Source organism: Pan paniscus, chromosome 22, assembly GCF_029289425.2.
Source record: "Pan paniscus chromosome 22, NHGRI_mPanPan1-v2.0_pri, whole genome shotgun sequence".
NCBI lineage: Eukaryota > Metazoa > Chordata > Mammalia > Primates > Hominidae > Pan > Pan paniscus.
Genome location: NC_073271.2, coordinates 21,692,769 through 21,716,743, shown reverse-complemented (window position 1 = coordinate 21,716,743; position 23,975 = coordinate 21,692,769). Strand labels below are relative to the sequence as shown.

Here is a 23,975-nt window from a genome sequence, read left to right as displayed (position 1 = left end):
GGAAAGAGTTAAACTTTGAAAATGAAAATAATTGTTGGAACATGATCTCTTTGAAACCCACCCACTTGGCCTTGTTCCTTCAATAAACAGATTCTGTTTGGTGGTGGTGAGGTGGCATTTGATATTAGTGAAAATTTGAAATCTTGAGATTTAGGGAGTAGAGAATAGTTGGAACAATCTGCATTATTTTTCTTTTTTCTCCTACAAATCAAAACTGAACTACGTATTTATGAGGAGCTCTCTTAGGCATTCAGGTGAATTTGATTTTCTTGTTCAGTTTCATGGATAGAACTGCACTGTGGTAATACAACAACAGTTTAAGAATATTTGAATAAATAAGTTACTTCAGCAATTGAGCTCCTGAAATTCCAGATCAGCCATTTGTAAAGTAATTTGCTTATAACATTGACAGCAAACTTAATTAGTAAATATTTATTTATTTAACAGATCTAATATGCTTCTTTACAAATGCATTATATTAGAAAGAGAAAGACTTTTATTTAGAGTCTTCTCTACCCAATTTAAAATATGCTCAAAAGATGAGTCCAGGTGATACATTCAGTGGCTGCAAATGCTTAGATTAGTTACTGAATATATTGCTTGGACTCATCTCACGGATTCTAGAATTATCAGAAATCTGGGAGCAGAGAAAAAATAAGACACGATGTGAAATATAAAGAAATATGAATGGAAAAGACAATTCATTATTTCACAAAATATTAACAGGATCTCTATTTAAAGAGTTGTTATTTAAGAGGGAACATGAGCAGTAGAGACAGGGGATTTTTAATTTTTTTTTTTTTTTTTTTGCTATGTTGCAGTAACCAGAAGAATCTAAATCACTTTCCTGTAATGTTTCAAGATTCAGTGTCATATATTTGACTTTAAAGAAAGCACATGTTGCAAAAAAGAAACCAACATGTATTCTATGCTAAGGAATGGAAGGGTTGGTTGGGGCTTTAAGATATGCTTCAGAGAACATTGTGGGTGGGGAGTTTTTAAATGAAGTATCCAACTTGCAAGGCATTCAGAAAATTTTTATCATGACAGTCCCTTGATTTTAGTAACACATGGGATTTTACACTTTCTCTGAGCAATTCAAGTTTCCTTCTCAGAATCTTTTAACTGTTCAGCCTAAATTGTATCATGTCATAAACTGACAATTTTATGGGCTGAAATATAAAACGCTTCCTAAAATACAGTAGAAATATTATTTTAGGAAGGAAAATTTTTAGTAAGATTTGAAAATTCTTATTTAATATTGTACTTTAGCAAAAGACTTTCTAGGTAGGTAAAACAGATTCCAGCGTGGAATGCATCACTTTTTCTTCCGTATTTGGGAGTGTGTATTAAAGTCTTTCTATAGTAGAAGGTAGATAATCAGAGATTGAATTTTGAAATTAAGTAATCAAAATACCTTCTTTTTATGTAATTAAAAATTCAAGTATAGCAAATTGCATTTACTTTAGTAGGTATTTAGAGAAAAACATAGGACACAAAAATAATAATTTGTTTAAAAATGAATTTTAAAAATCTATGCAAAAATAAAAATTATAGAATTTAAGGGCTCTATTCTGGGAAACCTATCATAGCTGGCCATATTAAAGAATATGGATTATGTACTGATTCTCTTCTAAGTAAAATTTTAAAACATACTTAGTATAAACCAGAGTTTTGTTAGATAAAAACCCAGGTTAGTTTAAGAACCTTATAGTGTAACTGAGGTAATTGGACATTTTGAATAATTTTGTTTCCACAGACCTTTATCTTCCTAAAATTTTACTGAAATGAAAGTGCTGTCTTCATTTTTTCAATTTTTTCAAATGTAAATGCATTCTTAAATATTAACTTTAGAAAAGACTATTTGAATTTTACTCATAAATGGAGTTTTGAAAGAACGTGATCTTACAACCATTGGGCATGAGTCAACACGGCTTTTTGATAAATAAATCCCATTAAATGAATTGACTTTCTAAAAGCTGAAATAATCATTATCATAAATGCACCCCCTTCCCACTTCAAGAAAATTAAAAAAAAACCCTGTCTAGACAGAGTTGCTTATATAGTTACGGTTTGATTTTATAATTCCTGGAATATAGTACGAACACCTACTATTTGCTGGGCAGCTATTTTATGTCAGACACTTTTTCAGAAACTTTTCATGGTTTCTCATTTATTTTTCAGACAAAGTAATGGGGGCAATTATACTTATATTCCAGATAGCGAAAATGAGATCTCAGAGAGGGTAAGTGACTTGTCCCAGATTGTATTGTGAGTGGCAGAGGTAGAATTGGGATATAAATCTGTCTTTCTGAGGCCTCTGTTCTTTGCCTCAACCCCCAGCTACTTCGCCCACAGCCAAGAAAACACTGGCTCTAGGATGACAAACTGTTCCAGTTTTCCCAGGAAAGAGAGGTTCCTGGAATGTGGGACTTCAGTGCTAAGCCTGAGAAAGTCTCCGGCAAACCTAGATGAGGTGGTCATTTTATCTGTAGGCATTTATCTCTGTGGCTACTGCAGAGTCAGCAAGGCCATGCTGCTCTTTCAGAAGCTTCCTATTCCTGTGACATTATCTGCACAGCGAGATAATGCTCAAATCAGTTGGGTCAAACTCAGAGAGCTGCCTCCTGGAATAGCTGAATAGCTGTGCTGGCCAGCACATCACACAGGGAGAATTGAGCCTGTTATTTATCAATCAATCCCAGTCTTTCATGCAACTTCAGAACTCTCAGATACAATGTTTGAAACATTTTATCACAGCCCAGGATTCCTATTAATTAAAGAGAATATTAATCAAAGGCATTATTTGCATCCTTTATCTCTAATGCAAACAGAAGTGGGGTATTCTCTGATCACAATGCTTTGCTTATTAATACAGTGTGTCGCTTAGCAGTTCTTTACTTTTCCTTAATCTAATCTATTACCTTGCTAATATTCCCACATCTCTTTCATCTGAAAGGTTTTGTTCAGTGGAATTTTTAAGTTTCTTGATAGTTGAACATATTCCTTTAGGTCAGCATATTATGTAATATCACAGATTCTGAGGACATACTGCTAATTTCTAGCTGTTGACCCTGAGCAGAGTTACTTAACTTCTCTTTACCTGGTTTCCTCATCTATAAAATAGGGACAATAGTAGTTCTTACCATACAGGGTTATTTGTGGGGATTAGGTGAGTCAGTTTATGTAAAGCATTTATAATAATACCTGGCACAAAGAAAGTGCTATATAAGTGCTAGCTACATTAACAATGTATGCTTTTACTGATCTTGGATGATACCATGTTGTTTTTTGCACTGGGGGCACTCAATGTTGCAATTGATGACTTGGCCAGTAGGGAGTATTTGGCATCTAGCATGTGTGCTGAAGGTTTACAGCTACCTTTTCAAAGAAATAGGAACTTATTAGTGCTCTGTTTGCAATGTTCTCATCAATCTTGTGGTGGAACTAAGACTATAGTCAATAGTCCTACAGTAGGACTATAGTTCCTACTGGAGTTCAGAAAGGTAGTAGTCTTGAATTTGAGGCTAAGAATGGTCTTACCTCTATATAAACTGAGAGAAAGCTCTCTGATAATACCTTTTCTCCTGTAAATTAAAAATGATGTATCAATGTTGAAACTAGTTCTATTAAAGAGAAAATACTTCCCTAGCCTTTAAAATATACTATGGAGGCTTAACATTTATAAGCACAATTTTAATGTAGTGGACTAGGATCTCTAAAACAGTATGAGATTGCAAAGCAATGAGTCTTGGCAGTGGCCTGAAAAGATTTACCTATTAATACATGAAAGTGCTTTCATTAAAATGTAAATTTCAAGTGAGGAAAACTACATCGCTGTAATTTTGCTATCCAGAGACTGACATGCACTTTAGGATACGTGCCTTTTTAAACTGAAATATGAGGTTTAAATATGTTCAGCAGCTGTCTGCCACATCCACTACATTGTTCTATGATTCAGAATATTTATTGACATAGTGAATCATTCTACCATTGGTTAATCAAGAGAAGCTGCAATTGATTTAAGGAGGAGCGGCATGGTATATACACGGAAAGCAGCTGGTTTTTAGTAATGATTGAAGTGTGTAGGCATAAAAACAATAAATTGAGGTACAGATTTGAAGGAATATGTATGGATTCCAATAGCATGGCTTCTTTCCTGTTTATAAAGTGAAGTTATCTGGCTTACAATGTTAACAATTGTTTATTAAATTTAATAAGTATTAAGCATTATGTTAAATTGATTCATAATATTATTATTTGAACTCAAAGGTTGTGATTAGGCTTATGAAGTATGACTGAAAATGTAAAATACTGACAGAAATGACCCAAAAGTATTTATTTAGGTTGAATGCTTATTTGATATGTTCTGGTATTCGATAGAACAACCATTCTAAGAAACACTAAGACAACGTGATATAAAGATTTATAATGGGAAGATCAAAATATATTTACTTACAAAATAGAGCATCACCTTTTCTAAAGGGCTTCTGATCCTCTAAACTAATTTCCAAATATCTTTTAGGTCATTATATTAAAAGCAATGCAATGATCTTTGAAAATAGAGGAAGTCTTTTTTCAGTGCTGACCTCAGAATATTTCAGGTCAGTGTCACTGAACTGTCCATCTTAGTATCTAAGTATTGAGGCTGCTCCTAGGAGGGAAATATTGAAGGAAGGCTAAGATGTCTGGGAAGTGTATCACAAGTTAGAGATGATTCAACAGCGAAGGTCTATCTTTCTCCCCTGGTTGTCTTACATTTCTCTCTGAATACTGATTTTTTTTTTTTTGTTGTTGTTGTTCTTCGATAGTCTTTTACTCCTTAAGTGCTAGGAAGCAACTGCCTAGAGAGCTGATTATAGGGTCATTGAATTGCTGTTGGAATTTTGGTGCCAGTTAACTCAGATGTCTGCAGACCACACCCTAAGCAGTTAGTAGTATGTAATAATTGGTAATGTATAAATTCGTGTCTCTTCCCGGGAACTGGGGGAGAGCTTCCTCTACTTAACAAAGCCTGTCTGGAACATGGATATGATGCTCAGGGGGGTGAGGCAGCCGTGTGTGACCATATGATGTTAGAAATTTTGAGATAAAAATTATATAAATGTACATATATTATGTATTTTTTAATTTCTGTTTAGAATTTTGGTGATGTGTAAGTGCAAATTACATAATGTAACTACAGTTGGTGTCACCAGCTCTAAGACCAGACACTTGATAGTTGTCTGGAGCTGGCGGTTGTCAGCAGCCAAAATTCTGAAACCAGATAAAATGGCATGCAAAGTATTAATGTCTGTGTGTTCCTAGACTTTCATTTCCTTCTACCTGCTAAGAAGATTCTGGTTTCTCTGGTCCATCATGTTCTCTCTGCATCCTTTGAAGGGGGCTGCTGTGACAGAAGAATTTGTGTTTTGGCTTTTGTGATGCAGAATCAGAAGTCAAGGATGATGGCAGAAAGGAAAATAATTTTGCAATTGGGTCAGGGGAAAAGGCTTTTTTCTCCCTTTTAAGAAAATGTGTTAAAAGACATATGAGAGCAGTGGTGGCATAGGAGGAAAATGGATATAAGGTTCAAGAAGAGCAAATGTGGCAGGTGTTGAGGGTGAGCCTTCTGACCCCCTGACTAGCTCCTTCATTCCTTGCCTTTCTCTATCTTAAGACTAGAAAACAAAACGCTCAATATCTCCAGCTCCCTTGCAGGTAGGAGTGCCCATGGGCATGATTTTGGACAGTAAAGTATGGGCTAAAGTATACTGGGGGGAAGGCGGCAGTGGTTAAAATTACATTTTGTTGTTGTTGCTGTTTTTAGAGACAGGGTCTCACTCTGTTGTCCAGGCTGGAGTGCAGTAGTGCTATTATAAGTCACTGCAGCCTCAATCTCCTGGGCTCAAATGATCTTCCTGCCTTAGCCTCCTGAGTACCTGGGACTGCAGGTGCATGCCACCACACCCAGCTGATTTTTTTTTTTTTTTTAGTAGAGAAGGGTCTCACTGTGTTGCCCAGGCTGGTCTTGCACTTCTGAGCTCAAGTGATCCTCCCACCTCAGCCACCCAAGGTGCTGGCATAAAATTACATTTCTGAGTAACACCTTGTAAGAGAAAGCTCTCAGTCCCTTCACATTTTATTCCTCTAGAACATGGAGTATCCTGGAAGTATGTTAATGAAAGTCACTTGCCAAGGATGGCAAAATAGGGAGACAGAAGGAGCAACACTGTGGACTTCTGCATTGAACCTGATTGCCTACCTTTGAACATTGTGAAGACGAAAGAAAAACCTTACGTATCATGTAGTGTTCTGGCAGACACAGGTGAAGGACCAAAACACTTCAAAAAATAATTCAATGAAGAGACTATTTATAGAGATAGTAACAAGAATAAGGGAACTGTATTTCAGGGTTCTCCAGAGAAATGGAACCAATAGAAGATTTTTAAAAAGAGGTTTATTATAAGGAATTGCTCACACGATTGTGGAAGCTGGCAAGTCCAAAGTTTGCAGAGCCAATGTCCTAGTTCCAGTCCAAAGGCTGGATGGCTACCGTAGAGCCACAAAAGGCTGATGTTTCAGTTTGAAGGCTGTCAGGAAGGAGAATTCTCTGTTCCTTGGGAAGAGTCAGTCTTTTGTTCTGTGCAGGACTTCAAATGATTGGATGAGAGCCACCCACATTATGGAGGATCATCCACTTTACACAGTTTACTGATTTAAACATTAATCTCATCCAGAAACACCTTCACAGAAAACCTGTAATAAAGTTTGACCAAATACCTGGGCATCCCATGGCGCAACCAAATATATGCATAAAATTAACCATTATAGGAATTAATAAGAGATGATACAACACCCAAGGACTAGAAATGCTGGTAAGTGAGAAGGATTAAGGAAGGAAACAGTGTTCACTGGAGCCAGCAAGAACTTGAGTCAGAGAAGAGGAGCTGCCTCATAAAACTTGTGGCTATAGAAGAAAGTAATTGCCAGAATTACAGCTGTGCCAATAAGGGCAGGAGGCATGGGAGTGGTGGGGAAGACACTATGGGAGATCAATATGTGATCCTTTCTCTTCCCACCTCTATTAGCCCATTCTTACACTGCTATAAAGATACTACATGAGACTGGGTAATTTATAAAGGAAGGAGGTTTAATTGACTCACAGTTCCACATGGCTGGGGAGGCCTCAGGAAACTTACAATTATGGCTGAAGGCAAAGGGAAAGCAAGGACCTTCTTCACAGGGTGGCAGGAGAGAGAACAGTGAGCGAAGGAGGAACTTGCCAAACACTATAGCCATCCATATCTCATGAGAATTCACTGACTATCATGAGAACAGCATGGGGGAAACCACCCCCATAATCCCATCATTTCCCACCAGGTCTCTCCCTGAATACCTGGGGATTACAATTCACGATGAGATTTGGGTAGGGACACAAAGCCTAACCATTTCATCACCTAAGCCAGAGGGCAGAAGATCTTGAGTATGGCTGCCCATGAAGGTCAGCCTCTTGGGAAACAGAGCAGGGCAGAGATTTAGTACAAGTCAGTGGGGAGACTGGGATTAACCACAATACTTTAATAATTTAAACCACTCTGTACATAGTCTCTTTGTAATTTTAAAAAAGCCAGTATAGTATAATTAAGCCACTCAATCAAATGCAATCCTAACTGATACAGCAGGTGACAAACTTGAGTTATTGAAGTTGTTGGACTTAATTCCTTGATTGAAACTCTAATATGAATGATGGCTTTATACATGTTGCCCAATTAAGGCACACTGTAGTGCAGTTTACCAGGAACATGTGGTTTACTTTATTTACATAGCAAATGGTTTCATATATGTTTTAAATAAATTTTCTCATTTAAATAAAACACTATATATATATGTTTTATATAATTTTTGAGAATGGAAATTTAATATCATCATATTCCTGCTAAGGGAATGTTGAACAAATATTTAAATAAAATTGATTTGAGGAGGAACCAAGTTAGTAGCCTTATTCTGATACCGTGTCTAAGGTTCTAGTTAAAGCCTACATTATGCATTGAGGTGTTTCTACCATTCAAAGAGATAGTTCAGTTTGTGGTTGGATTACATACAATCCAGTTATTGATGGTGCTTTCCTGGAGGTGACTGAGGAAATGATTAGTTCATTTTTGCAGAAATCAGTATATGAGGCAGTGTCTGGATCTTCTAAACTCCAGTTGATTCCTGTGGACCATGAAGTTTGGGTCAGGATCTAGAACCTCTGGAGTTGGAGATGCAGCCATTCTGCTCATGGAGAAGAGAGACTAGGTTTTCTATAATACCATCAAGTAGTTTATCTGATGGGTGGACAAATACATTGATTCAGCCTTAAACCCACAATTTCTGCTTGAAAGAAGATGTGTGATATTGTTTGGCTGTGTCCCCACCCAAATCTCACCTTAAATTGTAATAATTCCCATGTGTCAAGGGTGGGGGCCAGGTGGAGACAATTGAATCATGGGCATGTTTCCCATATACTGTTCTCATGGTAGTGAATAATTCTCACTAGATCTGATGGTTTTATAAAAGGGAGTTCCCCTGCACAAGCTCCATTGCCTGCTGCCATGTAAGGTGTGGCTTTGCTCACTCATTACCTTCCACCATGATTGTGAGGCCTCCTCGGTGATGTGGAACTGTGAGTCAATTAAACCTCTTTCCTTTAAAAGTTACTTAGTCTTACCCAGTCTCTGGTATGTCTTTTCATTTTTTTAGATGAGACATTGGACTGTGGTCTTTTGAGTTAATGCTGAAATGAGTTAAGACTTTGGGGACTATTGGGAAGGCATGATTGGTTTTGAAATGTGAGGACATGAGATTTGGGATGGGCCAGGGGTGGAAGGATGTGGTTTGGCTGTGTTCCAACTGAAATCTCCATGCTGTTCTCATGATAGTGAGTTCTCACAAGATCTGATGGTTTTATAAAGGGCTTCCCCAACTTCACTCTGCACTTCTCCTTTCTGTTGCCATGTAAAGAAGGACATGTTTCCTTCCCTTTCTGCCATGATGTAAGTTTCCTGAGGACTCTTCAGCCATGAGGAACTGTGAATCAATTAAACCTCTTTCCTTTATAAATTACCCAGTCTTGGGTATGTCTTTATTGGCAGCATGAAAATGAACTAATACAGTGTTCATAAAAATGAACTAACACAGTGGCTAAATGCTTATCTGGCTCTGCTATGACTAAAGTTAAATATCTTTAAACCATGTAGGTGGGATAGTCTAGGATGCAAATATGCCAGAGATCTGAATTGCATATAGAAAGTAACAACCCCACTCAATCCAAACTTGGCAGCATTGCATATTGTTGTTAAAGAGAACGGACTCACAGCAGCTGTGGGTGTTTCCAAGCCAAAATGATTGGTTAGAGAGGAAGGAATCCCACAGTGTATGATGGTCACCTCAACTAGAATGGGATGGCTGTCTGAGTGCTTTAAACCTCTCTCAAATATGTTAACATGTGGTTCTTTGAGAGACTGACATGCTGAGGAGCCCAGGTTTTGTTAACAGATATTTATAGTAGGTCTAGATGCTGAACCTGGGTGTTCTGTTAGGGATAGTACACCATTTGGAGATCCTTAGTTTCTACATGGTTTACAGTTAAAGGGTTGGTGGGTAGTGGTTTTTGGAGAGAAATATGGAGCTAGCCACGGAATTTTGACAATTTTTAGTTATTTCAAATTTTATGAGTCATTGGAGATTTTTCTCCAAGGTATATTTTCTTTTTAAATTTGCTGTATTTTTAAAAAAATTCTTTTGAATGTTAGCATGAAAATCTAGATTTTACTGCATGTGTATGAAAAGCATGATTTCTGTGCTAATTATTTCAGAACTTCTGGTTGGCATTACACGTATATTCCATAAGAAACCTATGTGTCTTTATCCACTTCATCTCAACGCTAAGCTGATGTGCAGAAATAATTGAAAAGGAAATTAATTTTCTTATAATCTCTTGAGAACACACAATAAAGAGAATATATCCATAATGCCCAGTGAAATGTCTTAAAATCCTCTTTCCCCATCTTTTCATTATCTATTGCTGTGTAGCAAACCACCCTCAAATCAGTGACTGAAAATATCAATCACTGGCTATTATCTAGTGCAATTCTGTGGGTTGATGAGATCAATTGGGTGATTTCAGTTCTTGTGCAGTTGGCTGGGGCTCAGTCTTTTGGAGGCTCATTTGGGCTGGAACACCCAAGATGGCTCATTCCCATGGTTGGCAGTTGGCAGCCAGGAGCACAACTGAGATTGTCCATCAGAATGTCTCAGTTTTCCTTACTATGGCTACTCAACGAGGCTTGGGCTTCTCACAGCATGGGAGCTCAGTTCTAAGAGGGAGTCCTCCAAGTACATGAAAAAGGCACCTTCAGATCTCTTTAGGCCCACTTTCAGAAGTTACATAACATCACTTCCCTCACGTTCTATTGGCCAAAGCAAATATGCAAGCTATCTCAGAGTTAAAGGAGTTGAGGGATACTCTCTGCTATGGTCTGAATGTGTCCCTCCAAAATTCATGTGGGAATCTGAGACCCAATGTGACAATATTAAGAGGTAGGCCCTTCTGGAAAATGATCGTTATGAAGGTGGCACTTTGTGGGGTTAGTTCTCTTATAAAAGAGGTTGAAGGAAAAGCCATGTTCCCTTTTTTCCACCTTCCCTCATGTAAGGACACAGCATTTGTCCCTTCCTTCCCATGAAAGAAGACACTGTCTATAAGGAATGGGCCTTTGCCAAACATTCAATCTGCCAGCATCTTGATCTTGGACTTTCTAGCTTCTAGAACTGTGAGAAATAAATTTCTGTTGTGTATAAATACTCAGTCTAAAGTACTTTGTTATAGCAGCAGGAATGGACTTACACTCTCCCTCTTGGTAGATGTAGTAGCAATGTTTATGGCCATCTTTAATCCACTATGGCATGTCTTTCTCAATAGTTCATACACATGGCAGCTGCTCCCAAATCTCCCTCCTCTCTCACTCCCAACTCTGCCCAGACCCCATCCCCAAATTCTGTCTCTCAAGTTGTTTTTCTCATATTCCCCTGCTTCCTTTCCAATTCATCATTTCATGTCTCTAGCATATCTCTGCTCTTTCTAGTGTAAATCCACTCAGCTAGCCTTTTTAGTATTTCTTTCTCACTTGTTACCTTGAGCTTCATAATAAACTGGGACTTCCTTAGGATTTTAAATAGCATAATGCTCCTCAATGGGAGTAAGCAGGAGTGGAAAGTGGACATGATTATTCATTTTATTCCTGTCAATCTATGTTTGTGTGATGCACAGCACAATGGGAATTTATTTTATTCAATTGCATTTGATATCAGTGGAGTCTTAGAATGTGACACAAGGGTTGGGTTAGCAGAGAATGTGGCCGATTCAGGATTGAGTACTGGAGATTGCCTGAGGCACATCACGTATCAGGATTGAGGGAAATGGTGCTTATTGGGCATCATGCTATTTTTTTTAATCCCGTTACTTTTATATTTTTATTTTATTTTTTAAAAATTTAAGTTCAGGGGTACATGTGCAGGATGTGCAGGTTTGTTACATAGGTAAATGTGTGCCATGGTGGTTTGCTGCACAGATCATTCCATCCCCTAGGTATTAAGCCCAGCACCCATTAGCTATTCTCCTTGATGCCCTCCCTCCTCTCACCCCTCCACCTTCTGACAGGCCCCAGTGTGTGTTGTTCCCTTCCACGTGTCCATTTGTTCTCATTATTTAGCTCCCACTTATAAGTGAGAACATGCAGTATTTGGTTTTCTATTCCTGCATTAATTTGCTAAGGATAATGGCCTCCAGCTCCATCAATGTTCCTGCAAAGGACATGATGTCATTCCTTTTTATGGCTGCATAGTATTCCATGGCGTATATGTACCACGTTTTCTTTATCTAGTCTATCACTGATTGACATTTAGGTTGATTCCATGTCTTTGCTATTGTGAATAGCGCTGCAGTGAACATAACATGTGCACTAGTCTTTATATGAATGATTTATATTCCTTTGGGTATATATCCAGTAATGGGATTGTTGGGTCACATGGTATTTCTCTCTCTAGGTCTTTGAGGAATTGCCACACTGTCTTCCACAATGGTTGTACTAATTTACACTCCCACCAACAGTGTAAAAGCATTCATTTTTTCTCCACAACCTCGCCAGCATCTGTTGTTTTTGACTTTTAATGATAGCCATTCTGATTGGTGTGAGATGGTATCTCATTGTGGTTTTGATTTGCATTTCTCTAATGATCAGTGATATTGAGCTTTTCTTCATATGTTTGTTGACTGCATATGTGTCTTCTTTTGAGAAGTGTCCATCATGCTATTTTGAAGAGCAATGTTGTTGGCCCTAGGCTTAAAGGGTTTTATTGTGAACTTGACACTTCTTAGAAATAGATCCCCTGCAGAAGTTGGTTTCTGAAGAAAACAACATTAAGCAAAAATACATTTCAGCAGTTCTGGCCCAATATTGCCTTTAGAACAAGAGTACATGTTGAAGCCCACAAACCATATATTTAAATATTTTAAAATTATAACTCAAACTAGTAATCTGTTAAATAAAATCTGTTCTGTTCTCTTATCTTGACAAATATACCTTTATATTGACCTGGGAGGCTATGTGCAAATTTTTGACTGTCAAGCTTCTCAGAGTTCTTTGATAAAATGTGGCAGCTTTGGGAAAACTGAGCCTGGACCCTGCCTGCTCCCCTTTTCTCCCCACCACTAGGCTCCTCTTGTACTGAGAGAGATCTCCCTCTATGTGTATGGACACTCCAGGTCATACTCCAGAGCTGTGTCCATAGTCCTTAAATACAGCAGCTCCTTAGCCACTCCTCTGGCCTGGGATGAGCAAATGACCAGTGCCATCCACTTTTAGGAGGCACACCTGGTGAAACGTTCCATTCCAGCCTTGGAAGCGGGTTCAAGGATGTCTGGGCAGGAAAATCCAGGGTCCAGATTCCCAGTGCAGGGTCTACAAAAGGAGGCACAGCTTCCACATGACAAGTTTGGCTCCATAAGCTTCTTGCTTTCTGGTGTGGCGTGTGGCAGGAAGGGGGCTAGAGTGAGCACAGGGTGCAGAACGGGGGACCTCTTGTCCAGGTCATGGGCAGTACTGCCTTGAGCTGTGGGTGTGCAGAAATTCAACTTGATTTTTTCTTTTCTGCACAGGTTCAGCAGCCAGAGTCCTATCCTGTACTTCTCTTCACGTTGCAGACATCCACAAAAGAGTGAGACTGTTTTCGGTTGGATTGAAGAGCAAATGTGTGGAAGGCACCAAGGTTTGTGTGTAAATGTGGTGAGTGGGGCCAAGGAGAACTTCTGCACTTCTGCCAGGAGGAATTAGGAGGCTGAGCAAGACAGACCGCCTGGTCAGTGTGGAGGCATTGAACTGTGCTATGTGAGACTGATAACATTTGGTTCTTGTCTAATGACCCCACCTGGCCACACTGGGGAATTGAAGAATCTAGTGACTAGAGGGTACCCACGTATAGGTTATCCATAAGAATTCCCAAATATTGAAGAAGCTTAAAAAGTGTGTTAAACAGTCCTTTCTGCCCAGAGATCAAAGGCAGCTGAAAGATCTATATTGGATATCCTGATCTATTCTTCAGTCTCAATGGATTCAGCTCCCTTGGAAATGCTTTTTTGTGCATGAGCAATCACTTGTATCTGAGACTTTCTGAGTCATTGATTAGTGCGGGTTTGCATCATCAGATACAGCTTGAAACCAATCTTTAGAATGTTTCCCAGTCATCTTTTTGTGATTTTATGATGGCAAGAATTTACATTCCTTCCCCGTCCCATGACTGGTATGTGTGTTCTAGGAAAAGTTGGCATTGGTTCTATCTGGATGTATTGATGCTGCTGTTTTGGGGGAATATCCAGTGCCAGAAAATGCCTGGAACACCCTGATCCAGTGGGAGGGTGTTAAACCCTAATGGGTCTATGCCATTGTCAATGTTCAGCAGGCCAGATGCCTTTGGAGGGAGAAGGTCAGGGGTTTGGACCTTTGGGGTTAACCACCACTCAATAATTTCCTACAGTCAAAGACTCACTTCTGTCTACTGATGACACTCCCACTACCATTTTGCACTAAAGTACAAGTGCAGATTAAGTGAGTTATTCAGTTGGTTGCAACAGCATACCACTACAGGGGTAGCTGGTCTTCTAAACAGAGCTTGGGATATTACTTTACTTACATTTTTTTTTTTTTTTGAAACAGGGTCTCACTCTGTCACCTAGGCTGCAGTGCAGTGGTACAATCACAGTTCACTGCAGCCTTGACCTCTTGGGCTCAAGCAATCTTCCTGCCTTAGCCTCCTGAGTAGCTGGGACTACAGGTGAGCCACCAGCCTGGCTAATTTTTAATTTTTTTTTTTTTTTTTTTGTAGAGACAGGATCTCACTATGTTTCTCAAGTTGGTCTTGAACTTCTGGCCTCAAGCAATTCTCTTGCCTTGGCCTCCCAAAATTCTGGAATTATAGGCGTGAGTCACCAGAAACGGCCCACTTTATTTACTTCTGTGATGCCTATACATTGTGTTATCAATAAAACTTGAGATTCTATAACTGAGACTGGTCTCTGTTTTTAATTAATTTCTTTTTTTGTAATTCCAAGGCTACCACTGAGGTTCAGATTCTGCATTTTGGGGCATCAGAACTAGTTTTTTTTTTTTAATTTGAGGAAATATGCTATATGCTGGCATAGGGATGGCAATGCAGCGTATGCATATGTGTTCATTGGAGTGTGCACACTTGTGTACATATATGCATGTGTACCATGTGGTTGCCCCTGGAGTCAATAAGGGAAATTCAAGGTGGGGGTTGGGGAGGGAACTATCTCATTGACTTACAGAGTACTGGGAAATACAGAGTTTTTCAAAATAGAGGAGGATGGCTTGCACATAGCAGCTTCCTGACCATTCCCAGGGGAAATGAAAATCCAACAGAAGAATCAAAACATATTCCTTCTTTTAGTTCTCCATTTTTTCCCTTTATTTGGAGATGAAAGAGTAGAAAAGAGAATTATTTTCTATTTTGCAATTTACAGCTCCTAAATATTCAGAGTAGAATGGACAGTCATATAATTGCTGTGATTGAGAATGACAATATTTTTCTGATTGAAAACATCTCTCAGTTGGCAAATATAGTGCTGGAAGTTTATACCACTGTGTCACTTCAGTAGGCTTAAAGCAGAATTCAGAAGGCTCTGTTAAAATCAGAAATGTTATCTGAAAAAGTTCACTCATTATTACCTATTAGAAAGGATTACATTTTTTTTTACATTAAGTGAAATGAAACATAGCACAAGTAAATTTTGTAAAGATTCAAAGGAGAAGATCTATGATGGGGAGAAGCTTGGTCTAGATGGAGTATTTTTCAAGGAGGGCTTTGAATTACCAGGGGCTAGGTTGTGTGCATTTGACTCCTGGAGAGAAAGAGGTGGATGTACTTTGAAGAAAATTGAGGAAAAATTGAGCAGAATTTTGAATTGATAATTTTGTCCAGAGTAAACCTTGGATTTTTTTTTTTTTTTTTTGAGAAGGAGTCTCGCTCTGTCACTCAGGCTGGAGTGCAGTGGCACGATCTCGGCTCACTGCAACCTCTGCCTCCCGGGTTCAAGCGATTCTTCTGCCTCAGCCTCCTGAGTAGCTGGGACTACAGGAGCGTGCCACCACTCCCAGCTAATTTTTGTATTTTTAGTAGAGAAAGGGTTTCACCGTATTGGTCAGTCTGGTCTTGAACTCCTGACCTCAGGTGATGCACCCACCTCAGCCTCCCAAAGTGCTGGGACTACAGGCATGAGCCACCATGCCCGGCTGGATATTTAACTTATTATATTTTATTGCTAGCTATTAATGCTTTCTATATGCTAAGCATTCAAAGTCATTTACAAATATTAACTGCTTAAAACCCTCAATTACAAGGTGGGTACTATTAAAATCATCCTTATCATGCCAGTGAGAAAACTGAGGAAGGAGGAAGTGATCTTCCCAGGTGCTATAAGTAGCCATGATTTACATCTAGGCATTCTGCCTCTAAGTCAGCAGTCAACACTACACACATACTTCTGTGATGCATGTGAAAATACACAGCTGTCACAAATGTCAGGATTCAGAGAGGAGCATCATTGCACTTATCCCTTTCTCTTGATTTTTTTTTTTCCAGAAAGCCTTATGCTGATAACCAAGATGTATATTTTGGTTGTTTTAAATTTGTCTGTATGCATTCTTACCATTATCTAATCACCATCTTCACTTGTTAGGATGATATTCTTCTCTAGTGCAAAATTAATTCATTCATTCCTTTGTGGAACATGATATGCTGCTCTCTTTGATTTAGTTTCTAATATATGGATGTGAAAGAGCTCGTGGACTATTTTGCAATGCTTCTGTTTACAAAAGATGCCTATTTGTAGGCAAGATAAGACAGAAACTATAATTTAGTAAAGATTTATTGAGCACTTACTATGTTTTAGGCATTATGGTAAGTACTTTATAAGTATTTTCGTGTTTAATCCTTGCCACTAACCTATGAAGTAGCTACTATTATCGCCTTCATTTTATAAAAAGTAAACAGAAATAACAAAGTGAAAACAAAAGAACAAAACCCAGAAGAAATAAAACAAAATACCTAGAAATGAACTGAGCCAACATTTAAACCAATACTCTGCTCCAGAGAACAGCATCAGATTGTCTGTACTAGAATTCTGGGTTCCATTACTATAGATTAAATGAGTTAGCACATAAAAATTACATAGATAAATACCACCTGGTAAAAAGCAAGTACTTAATAAAGGTTAACTATTAGTTTGTTACCTGAGTATATTGTATGATGCTGAGGTTTGGGGTATAAATGATCCCATCACTGAGGTACTTAGAATAGTACTCAACAGATTTTCAATTTTTTCTTCCCTCCTTCCCACATCATGTAATTCCTGGTGTCTATTGTTACCATCTTTATGTCCATGAGTGCCCAAAGTTCGGCTCCCACTTACAAGTGAGAACATGTGGTATTTGGCTTTTTGTTCCTGCGTTAATTTGCTTAGGATAATGGCCTCTAGCTGCATCTGTGTTGCTGCAAAGGACATTATTTTTCTTTTTTATGGGTGCATAGTATTCCATGGTGTATATGTACCACATTTTCTTCATCCAAGCCACCGTTGGTGGACACCTAAGTTGATTCCATGTCTTTGTTATTGTGAATTGTGCTGTGATGAACATATGAATGCATGTGTCTTTTTGGAAGAATGATGTTTTCCATTGGATATATACCCAGTAATAGGATTTTTGGCTTGAATGGTGGTTCTGTTTTAAGTTATTTGAAAAATCTCCAAACAGCTTTCTACAGTGGCTGAACTAACTTACATTCCCACAAACAGTATATAAGCATTCCCTTTTCTCCACAGCCTCACCAACATCTGTTGTTTTTTGACTTTTTTTTTTTTTTTTTTCAGATGGAGTTTCACTCTTGTTGCCCAGGCTGGAGTGCAATGATGCGATTTCGGCTCACCGCAACCTCCACCTCCCGGGTTCAAGTAGTTCTTCTGCCTCAGCCTCCCAAGTAGCTGGTATTACAGGTATGCACCACCACACCCGGCTAATTTTGTATTTTTAGTAGAGTCAGGGTTTCTCCATGTTGGTCAGGCTGGTCTCGAACTCCTGACCTCAGGTGATCTGCCCGCCTCGGCCTCCCAAAGTGCTGGGATTAGCCACTGCACCTGGCCCTTGACTTTTTAATAATAGCCATTCTGACTGGTGTGAGATGGTATCTCATTGTGGTTTTGATTTGCATTTCTCTGATGATTAGTGATGATGGGAACTTTTGTCTTATTTTGTTTTTATTTAGTTTATTAAACTTTTAAAATTAAAGCCTAAAATGTATACAGAAAATGTACATTTCCTAAAGTGTAGAATTCACTGAGTTTTTGCAAACTGATTACTGTCATGTAATTGGCATTCAGATGAAGAACAGAACATGTCCAGTACCTAGAGACCACTTTTGTTCCTTCTGGGCACTATCCCAAAACCTCAGGAGTAACCACCATCCTGACTCCCAACAGCACTGATTTGCCTTCACTTTTTTGGGGGGGGGGAGGTGGTGGGGCACAGAGTTTCACTCTTTTTGCCCAGGCTGGAGTGCAATGGCACAATCTTGGCTCACTGCAATCTCCGCCTACTGGGTTCAAGTGATTCTCCTGCCTCAGCCTCCCAAGTAGCTGGGATTACAGGCATGCACCACCACGCCTGACTAATTTTGTATTTTTAGTAGAGACAGGGTTTCTCCATGTTGGTCAGGCTGGTCTTGAACTCCTGACCTCAGGTGATCCACCCGCCTTAGCCTCCCAAACTGCTGGGATTACAGGTGTGAGCCACCGCGTCTAGCCTCTTGTTTTATCTTTTATAGAAATGGAAGCAGGGAGTTTTATTCTTTTGTGTCAGGCCTCTTTCACTCCAATGTCTCAAAGTCTGTGAGAGTCATCCTTATTGTCTCAATGTCTGTGAGATTCATCCTTACTGTTGCATGTACTTAAGCTTGTTCATTCTTATTATATTACATTGTGTGAATATACCACAATCTACTTATACCGTTGCACTGTTGACGGGCATTTGAGTAGTTTCCAGTTTGGAGCACTTATGAGTAGTGCTATGTTATAGTACATGCCTTTGGTAAACATGTATTAGCTATTTTTACTGACCATTATGTACATTAGAGAAAATTCAGCATGATGGTTTAGTCAGAAGGAAATAAAAACCAAGAAGATCCTGTTATTAGTGTATTAAAAATTAATGTCGATTGAGAAAATATTGCAAAACAAAAGAAAACATGATTTTGAAATTTGTGGCACACCAAGGTGTCAATAAGTCAATAAGAATGTCTTACATATTAGAAAATGAGAGCATAAGTTTCAAATATCTTATGAAAAATGATACGTAGGTGAAGTGATGGATATGGTAATTAGCTTGAGTTAATTATTACACATGCTATACACATATCAAAACATTACATTATACCCCGTAAATGTATACAACTATGATTTGTCAATTAAAGAAAGTTATTATTAGATTAAAAAACCAATCAGAACTCAGTAGCGCTACCCATCAGTTCCCTGGTTCATCTCATGTGTGTGAATCTGTACCTTCAAAAAATAAGGTACACTTTCTAACTCACAAATAAAAAGAAGGACCAATGGATATTGGACTGGAAGAGGAGTATGCTACAGTTTCCAGGAGGTCAAGAATTGCGATGGCAGCTCTGAAGGTGAGGGTTATGGATGGCCCATAGCCAACTCAAGGTGGCCATTCATGAGATGTGCTGATTTTTCATGGTCATGTATAAACTGGGATGAGGAGTCTGCTAAAACTCATCAACCCACTTCGTCATATAACAAAAAGTTGAGCGAAGAACTTGAATAATATTGAACAAAACAATTGGTTAGGAGTATGTGACTAGGGTTCTAAATAATTATAGTTGGACAAAGTCAGCATGTATCTCACCTGAAAACAAATGACAGTAACAGGAAGTAAAGTGCAATGTGCATCTGGTCACGCTGAAGTCTGGGGTGGGAAACTAAATGTAGGGTGTTAATAGATTCTTCTAATTGAAGGTTGTACTTGGAAGAGAAAGAGGAGCTGGAGAGAGAATAGTTGAAGCTTCAGTATTTCAAAAATGTAGGATTTGATTTAAGAGTCATCAGTTTCTGACAAGAGATGAATTTGAAGTGATGAATATTGAGGAAAATATTGTAGCTCAGACTTGTGGATTAAATTAACTTTACATTCATTTTAAGAGGGTGGCAAACACTCAATGATAATCATCAAGCTAAACAGTGTGCTATCCATGAATGATTCGCAAAAGTAAATAGTGTAGAGGAGGTGCTTCATCTTCCACAGAGGAATAACAGAGAAATGGAGATAATTTTGTCAAAATCAGAGCACTGAAGATGAGCATTTCATCTTTGAAAAGACAGAAAAGGTAATGGCAGTAAATGTCAGGGAAATTCAGTGTTGGAAGATGTCTGTCCAACCTGTATGTTTTATAGATGAGTAAAATAGAAAACTGGTGAAAGATGAGTCAGGCTCTTGAGTCAGGCTCTCTGGGTTTAAATCCTGGTGCTCAGACTGACTCTCTTTGCCCTGTTTTTCTTTTGCAAATTGAGGTAATAATTGTATCTAAATCAGAATTGTTTTGAAGGTTAAATGAAATAATGTAGATAGTGCTGAACAAGTGCCTGATATGTAATACGTGTTAGTTATTGATTTTGAGTGACTGCCCTAAAGTTTTACAGCTAGTTAACAATGGAGTTGCAACTAGATCTCAAGTTTACCAGGCCCTCAAACTTCCAATTTAATGTCTTCCAAACGTATCACATTGTGTCTTACAGGCATTTCAGAAATCCCTTTTCTTTGCTCTGAATTCAGAACCAGTTTTGGTGTAGACATGCGAGTCAGGGAGATGGGACCAAAATATCATATTGTTTTTCACTCATAAAAGCTGGATTAAAGGTTATGACTTAGATCGAGGACAGCTAGATAAACTTTCCGTTGGTATAGATTGGGGCAAGGATTCCCCTGGGAATCTCAATTCACCTGCCCACTCTCTTGCCACAATCTATGCCAAAGGAAAGTTTATCTGCAGCTAAGAGTGCTGTCTTGCTTTAGGGGGTAAAAGGAGGAAGGGGTATGAGAGAGGAGAAGAAAGGGCAGAAAGATCCTAGATCCCTCTTGTGTAGAAGTTGTGAGCTATGTTAGCTCTACTCAGTTGATAAATATGCACTAATGGCTGTCATCCACCAACTAGGTGATGTAGTCTACCATATCAGATCCCAAATCCTTCTTGTGTAGAAGATGTGAAATATTAGCTTTACTCAGTCAATAAATATGCACTAGTAGCTATCACCCACCAACTAGGTGATGTAGTCTACTTTACGAGGTAGATTACTTAGTAGACCTCTTTGGGGGATGACCAAAAGTTGGGCAGAAAAAGGAGAGAAAGGATCCTCTCTGCAGAGGGAATAGTGTATGAATAGGCTGTACTTGAATATCAAAACCATGAAGTGAGTGCAGACTCCTGGAGGAGGAATGCCAGCAAATCAGGAGTAGGGAATCAGCTTTCCTTCTCCAACTTGTCTCAATGCTGACACAGCAATTCCAGATTTTAAAATTAACACAAAGAACTTGCTGATGATATAGAAATAAAGAGAGCATAATTTATTCATTCATTTAATAAATGTGGAACAATTTTTTTTCCTTTTTCAACCCTATTAACCGAAGAACAAGTTTGTTTTTAAATATCAGCTAGATTGCATCACTATTTTTAAGGCCCTCTAGTGATTTGCAATTGCAGTAGAATCCAATCCAAACTCCTTACTATGACATTCAAGACTTTATCTGATCAGTTCCAACTCTTTGTTCCTTACTTGCTAAGATCCATCCACATAGCCTCTTTCTGTTCCTTGGTCATGCCAAGCTTGTTCCAACTGCTATAGGGTCTATAGACTCAGGGTCCAGATCTTAATGTTGGTTTTTTATGTCATTCAGTTGCAGCTCAAATATTGCCATGTATAGAGGCTTTGTCTCACCACCCTATCTCTAGTACCCTTCCCATCACACTAATACATGGCCTGTCTTATATGTTGTATTGATTGCAATTTACATCTGAAACAGTCTTGCTCATTTATTTGTTTCTTGCTCATTGTCAGGCCTTATTCTGCTACAATTAAAAGCTTCGAGAGAGCAGGGATCTTGCTCTGTCATTCACTGATGATCTTTGGAGGCCCAAAGAGTGCTGGTATATAGTGGGCTCTTGAAAAATATTGTTAAAAGAATGATTAAATAAGTAAACAAATGGATGAATGAATATAGCTTATAAGGCTCTGGGGACTTCCAGACCAATAGAGATTATTTCAAGAACTCACAGTCTAGTTAATTAACTTTAGTGAAATGTATTAAGTGCTATAGTAAAGGCACATGTAAAGTGTGTTGCAAGAATAGAGATGGAGAACTGGAAGGAAGGCTCCAGTGTAATCACTTTTTATATGAGAAAGTAATTCTATGAGAAAAAGTGATTACACAGTAGGTCTTCTTGGGGTATGATGGAGAGTTGGCTAGAAAAAGAAGAGCTGGAAGGACATTCTAGGTAGAGGTAACAGTATATGAATAGCTTATTCTTGGACATCGAAACAATGAAGAGAGAGCAGACTCCAGGTACTCAGAAATGTCATTCTGGTCTTTCATGAAGCAAATTTAAAAAATAACAGAAAAAAACATAGTATGATTCCATGTCAGGGATCCTAGCTCATAGATGACATGGTTCAAGAGGAATTAGAAGAATCCTCCTTAATAATAACTACAAATTACCAACAAGAAAGGAGGAGGATCTAAGAGGCTGTTGGATATATTTAGATTTTAGGTAGATAAATAAACAGAATATACACAGAGGAGACCATGCTTTTGGAGAAGCAGAATAAGGGAGATGAACCTTAAGGATTATGTGAGACCAGAAGAAATGGTGGCTTAGAAAAATGTAATAGCTAAAAATGACTTTCAGACTCTCAGTTGGAAAAAGCAATATAATCCCTCATGGAAGAGGCAACCTCTTTACTTAACAGAAGTTAGCATAATATAGTAGTTGAGAGAAAGAAGGCAAACCTTATTCTCTATCATTTTATTTCTAGCTTTTCCATTCAGTGAAATAAATTTCAGATTGGAAAGGTTACAGGCAGCAGCAAGTGCAGGGAATGAAGATCTAGGTAGATGAATTTCATTTTATATGAATTTATGTGTCCAGACTAAAAATACATTAGAATTAATAAAATAATGGAATGATTTGCTAGTGGAGAGACTTGTTCGTGTGTTTGATGTATGGAAAATGAGAGAAGAGAGTATCAGAAGAAGTAAGGGCAAGTATAGAAGAAAAAGGTTGTTGCTCCATTTAGGTAGGCTATTGTTAAGCTAATTTTGGTTTAAGCACACACAGAAATTACCTATACTCTCCAATAAATACGCTTTTGAATTATAATAACTGTGTCTAAATCCAGACATTTCTGGCTTAGCTTAGTTGTGAAGATTTGGGTTTAGTTATTTTTCAGTATCTATCTATCTATCTATCTATCTATCTATCTATCTATCTATCTACCTATTATCTATCTATCTATCTAATTTTTTTCCCTAAAACTTTTCTAGATCTCAGACATTGCTCCCAAAAGTGCCCTTTGGCTGACCAGTGCAATGGAGAAAATCTCTCAGAACCGTAATACTTTGGTTTGGGACACTGATCCCTTAATGAATATTTAGGAATTATTGTGAAATAATATTGCGTTTTAAGAGAATTGTCAACTATATGAGAAAGCTATCATTCAGCTCACGAAGACATGCTCTTCCACTCTTAATTATTTAGCAGGAAATCTATGTTCTGAATGTATCTGGCACATATGTGTATTCATGACACATAACTGGATTTTTTGAGGTCTTTCAAGGGTAAAAGGGAGAAATGGTTAAAGCATCCCTGGGGAAATGTGGCAAACTCTTTGAGTCATAAAATTACCCCCAAATAGAACATGTTCGAAGGGACTTTTTGTCTGCATAGTGAATAAGTAATTTTTTTTTAATGCGAACTACATACACTTTTGCAACTTAGGATTTAGCAACTCATCTAAACCACTGAACGTTAGGAAGTATTCCTGCCCAGTTTCTTAGAACTTTCACTGTTCCCTTTTCTTCTGAAGGCTGTTGTTGTGAACATATGTGTCAAAAATGGTTTATGTGCTTCAAGATAAGTCTTGGTCCATGTTGTTAGTCAAAATCTTACTGTGCTGATTCAGGACTGTATCAAAAACAAATTTATGAATTTACATAGTCAAGCTGTGAAACACTGACATTAAAGTTTTAGATTGTTTCAATTAGATTGTCTCGCTGAGTTCCACACCTCTTTTTCTTCAAGTGGTTTTAACCTTTATTTGTGCA

The 23,975-nt window shown here is 38.3% G+C and overlaps 1 protein-coding gene across 5 annotated transcripts in view; it reads left to right on the top strand.

Moving 5' to 3' along the window:
- The window catches only part of LOC106634207 (putative uncharacterized protein encoded by LINC00158), a 129,463-nt gene that overhangs the window by 2,369 nt on the left and 103,119 nt on the right, over window positions 1-23,975 (top strand). For 2 of the 5 annotated variants that reach the window (XR_008622422.2, XR_008622423.2), the window contains exons 2-4: window positions 13,181-13,290; window positions 14,235-14,352; window positions 17,468-17,590. The gene's annotated coding sequence lies outside the window, so the exon portion shown is untranslated. Of the gene's footprint in view, window positions 1-13,180; window positions 13,291-14,234; window positions 14,353-17,467; window positions 17,889-23,975 lie in introns of those variants that run through there. The other 3 variants (XR_008622425.2, XR_010111152.1, XR_010111151.1) reach the window with 2 other exon arrangements.